Source organism: Sciurus vulgaris, assembly GCF_902686455.1.
Source record: "Sciurus vulgaris genome assembly, chromosome: 5".
Lineage (NCBI taxonomy): Eukaryota > Metazoa > Chordata > Mammalia > Rodentia > Sciuridae > Sciurus > Sciurus vulgaris.
Genome location: NC_136465.1, coordinates 99,283,699 through 99,288,750, shown reverse-complemented (window position 1 = coordinate 99,288,750; position 5,052 = coordinate 99,283,699). Strand labels below are relative to the sequence as shown.

The following is a 5,052-nucleotide window of genomic DNA, read 5'->3' as shown; positions in this document are numbered from 1 at the left end:
GCTGACTCCTGCTCCCTATCTCTTGCCTTTCCTTTGATCACTTTTTCAAACACTTCAAATTTTTTCTTGCCTTCCTACCTTATTTTCTCTTACTTATGAACTGTACTCCCACTAAATAATAGAAATTATATGGACTATGTAATTCCTACCCCATTCAAATTGTGATTATTAATATATGGACAAGATAGTAGACACGTGCTATCAAATGCCTTCACAGTTTTTTATGATTGGTACTATGGTTAAATGTTAATTCCATCATTCCTAAATAGGTGGCAATTAATGTTACAAATGTCAAAGTCAACACCAGACATTTATCTTAAGGCTGTACATCTGTTGCTAACATTATTGCCATTCCAGGCCACCCTCCCTCTAATAGGGGCTGGAAAAAGATTGGACCACTTGAAGATCACAGAGTAGGATATAAGCAGCTAAGAAATACATCTTCATCAAGCGACAGTGAATCTCACTCTGCACACAATCTAATCCCATCTGAACCCTGACATTACTCCATCTCAAAGAAATGAGGAGACAAAAGTCCTAAACCAAAAGCTGAAGAGATAGCTCCTCTTGGAGAGCGCTCAGCTAGCATGAGGAAGGACCACGGTTCGAATCTGCGGACCCTCAAAAGGGGCAGGGACAGAAAAGTCCTAAACCAACAAAAAGGACCCAAGCAGGAGCAGAGAGGGACCTCAGGTCCCACCCTTTGACATCTACTCACATATCAAAAATAAAATTCCCAGAACAAATAATAGAATTACATACAAAAGGACATGTGTAAAAGAGGAAGGGGAATCCATCTCAATTGATGTGCAAGTCTAAGAACTCTGAAAACATGAAGAAACAAGCAAATAAATTTCTCCCTCCAAAATCACAATCCCTCAACAAAGGATCCTATTGATATTGATGTGGATAAAATCCTGGATAAAGATTATAAAAAACTGATTATTGCCAGGCACCATGGCTCATGCCTGTAATCTCGTGCTTGGAAGGCTGAGGCAGGAGCATTGCAAATTTAAAGCCAGTCTCAGCAACTTAGCAAGGACCTAAGCAACTTAACAAGACCCTTTCTCTAAATATAAAAAATGCCTGGGGATATAGCTCACTGCTTAAGCATCTCTAGGTTCAATCCCTGGTACAAAAAAAAAAAAAAAACCCAATTATTAAAATGTTCAATGAACTAAAGGAAGATCAAAATAATGAATTAAGAGAGCAAATTCAGGAGATGAAAGATCAGATCAGTAAAGAAATAGAAATAGAGAAAATAAGTCAATAGAACTCCTAAATATGAAAGACACAATCAATCAAATTAAAAATTTACTTGACATCATCACTAACAGATTAGATTGTGTAGAAAATAGAATGTTAGCCCTTAAAGACAGAACTTCAGGTATTGAAGACAGGGTATATGAACTCAGTCACAAAATTCAGTAAACAGAAAAAAAACTATATAACGTGATTAGAATATAGAAGAACTCTGGGACAACATCAAAAGATCAAACCTAGAATCACTGGGATATAAGAGAATGCGGAGTTACAAACTAAGGCATTAAGAATATTTTCAATTAGATAGTTACAGAAAATCTTTCCCATATGAGAAATAAGGTAGACATCCACATACAGGAGGCTTACAGGACTTTACAAGACACATTATAATCAAGACCCCTAACATAGAAAATGAGGAAAGAGGTCAGTTGGTCCAGGTGTCCCGGTCTGAGGCATCCTCCTGTTCCCACCCCCTCCCGGAGCCTCAAATGGAAGATCATTCATCAAGAATTTTACATCGAAGTCCTAAAAGTTTGTTGCCCAAGATGATGAGTGCTGACATGGATGCAGTTGATGCTGAAAATCAGGTGGAACTGGAGGAGAAAACACGACTTATTAATCAAGTGTTGGAACTCCAACACACACTTGAAGATCTCTCTGCAAGAGTAGATGCAGTTAAAGAAGAAAATCTGAAGCTAAAGTCAAGAAAACCAAGTTCTTTGGACAATATATAGAAAACCTCATGTCTGCTTCTAGTGTTTTTCAAACAACTGACACAAAAAGCAAAAGAAAGTAAGGGATTGGTTCCCTTCTGTTTTATGGAATTGCTGCTGACCATTTTTTTTCCCCCTCCCTTTAAAACTTGGATAGATTCCAAAAGTTACAGTACCTTTGTTTGTGGCTTCATTGAATATTTATGAAGATAATGGCAGATCTAGGCAAAATTAACTGCATAACAAGAGACTTCCATGAGTTTGTGTATTATGTTAGTCTATGAAAATGTGCAAATGTATTGTAGAGACTTTATAATTAGAACTGCATATATTTATGAGACTTGAAGATGAATGTTTTATTGAATTTGCTTTGATATTTAGGTTTAGCACTGTCTTTTATTATATAGGCTTAGTAAAATATATAAGAAAATAATCACCATGTTGTGAAAAAGTGACCAAAATCATGTACTGAATGCACAGCTTTATGTACCCTGTCCACCATCTTGTGCCTCTTCTCCATTTGCCTCTTCTTCCCAAAGCCCTTCCCCTAAGGAAAAAAGAAAGTCTCACATTTGTAAAAGTGACTTTAATAGTTAATCACTTATGAGAGTAACCTGACTCTAATTGTTGAAACTTAACCAAAATAAGATTGTTTCTTAGCTAGGGTTTGTCCTTTGTGATATTTAATAATGAGATAGGATTGCTGGTTTCTCTTTAAGCAGTCGAAGATGGACTGAGACTATAAAAATGGTCTCACATTGGGAAGATTTGTTAAAAACTTCCTTTTGCACAAAATAACCTACTTGGTACCTGAAAAGATAGAGGAGTTCTGGTCATGTGTGTGTTCAAGATAGAAAATCTCAATGAAAAATAGAAATGGGGCAGGAAACTTTGTAAGTACTAGTAACCAACTCCAAATGCTTTCACTTCAAATTTGTGTTCCTGGCAGAACAGATTTTTGGGGTACAATAGATATAAAAATGGATTAAGTTTGAATAACTTTATGTAAGCCACATTTTCTATCATTTGGTCTCAAGGACATTTACCCAGTAGATCAACTTATGAATCATGAACACAAAGTAGAATTTACATGTATAATAACTGGTAATCTTAATCATATTAGCTCACTTATGCTCCCAGTATTTTCTGTAAATTCAACCATTTAGTTTGCAGAGGTTTAGTCATTCTTAAACAATTTTTAAAAATTTAGTTTGTAGATTCCATTTGGTAAGGGAATCAGTGTTGGAAATAATATTAAGATGTTATAATAGGAAAAGAGATCTATTAATATAGCTTATGATTATTAGATTTGGGCTACTTTTTTTTTTTTTTTTTTTTTTTTAATTTTTTATTTTTTTTTTTTTATTGTAAACAAATGGGATACATGTTGTTTCTCTGTTTGTACATGGCGTAAAGGCATACCATTTGTGTAATCATAAATTTACATAGAGCAATGTTGTTTGATTCATTCTGTTATTTTTTTCCCTTCCCCCCACCCCTCCCACCCCTCTTTACCCTCTATACAGTAGTTCCTTCCTCCATACTTGCCCCTCTCCCTAACCCTAACTCTAACCCTTCCCTCCCCCCCGATTTGGGCTACTTTTAATTATGAAATAATCTTATGTATTAGTGTAAGATTTGATATGTGACTTTAGCTGTATGAATATATAATAACTGCAAACATTTTGCATCCCTTTTGTGACCTAATTTACAAACATTTAAAATTGTGTTGCAGTTCTGCTTTGCTGTTTAATAAAAAGCTATTTCAGAGAAAAAAAAAAAAAAAAAAAAAGAAAGACTACTAAAAGCTGCAAGAGAGAAACATCAAGTCACATTCAGAGGCAAACCAACAAGGCTCACTTCTGATTTCTCAATTCAGATCTTAAAATCAAGGAGGGCCTAGAATGAGATATTTCTGGCTCTAAAAGAAAACAACTGCCAGCCAAGATTACTATACCTAGCAAAACTCAGTTCAAGGGGGAAATAAAAACTTTCCATGCCAAGAAAACTAAAAGAATTCATTACCACTAAGCTAGCACTCAAAGATAAACTATACACAGAGGAACTAAAAAACAAATCCCAAACTCCCAAATAGAAGAAGATCAATAGAAGAGTAAGTCACTATATGAGAATTAAGAGAGAATTGAATGTAGTAAAAAATCAAAATGACTGGAAACCACAAAAACATATCCATACTAACACTGAATGTTAATGGTCTTGACTCCCCAGTTAAAAGACATAGATTAGCACGATGAATCAAAAAACAAAAACAACTATTTCTTTTTGCAAAAGCTTCATAAGTAAAGACTTGCATGGGCTGAAGGTGAAAGGATGAGGGAAAAACTTCCATGCATATGGACTCTGAAGACAAGCAGGAGTAGCTATTCTCATATCTGACAAAGCTGGTTTCAAATAAGAATTAGTCAGAAAAGACAAAGAAAGGCACTATATTCTGGTAAAGGGAAAAATCCAGCAAGAAGATATAATAATAGTAAACATGTATGCCCCAATTGTCAGCACACCCAATTATTAAAAAAAAAAAAAAAAAAAAAAAAAAAAAAACTCCACAACATTAAATCCCAAATAGACCCCACCCAGCATAAGGATACTGGGTGGTTTCAACACACCCTCATCATTAATAGATAGGTCCTCAAAACCTCAAATCAATAAAGGTTTCTACAACTTAAATAACACTGTAAATCAAATGGACCTAACAGACATCTACAGAGTACCTTCTCCAGGAGCTCATCGAACTTTTTCTGAAATAGACCATATTCTAGGTCAAAGATAAATCTTAGCAAATAAAAAAAAAGATACAATTCCATACATCCTATCAGATCATAAAGGAATGAAACTAGAACTCAACAGCAAGAAAAAATAATAGAACCCACATAAACACATAGCGGTTGAACAATATTTTCTTAAATGAAGAATGGATCAAAGAATAAATGAGAATAGAAATTAAGAAATTTTTTGAAATGTATGAGAAAAGTTACAGCATATCAAAACCTCTGGGATAGAACAATAGACAGAACAAGGGGATGCAACAGAGGTGGGCCAAGTCGCTGCCATTGCC

At 34.9% G+C, this 5,052-nt stretch overlaps 1 pseudogene across 1 annotated transcript; it reads left to right on the top strand.

Annotated features, from left to right (window-relative positions):
- The first annotated feature begins 1,692 nt into the window (after positions 1 to 1,692).
- On the top strand, positions 1,693 to 3,282 carry LOC306661443 (short coiled-coil protein-like; annotated as a pseudogene). Its single transcript has one exon. The product of its transcript is annotated as a short coiled-coil protein-like (transcript).
- Positions 3,283 to 5,052: the final 1,770 nt, after the last annotated feature.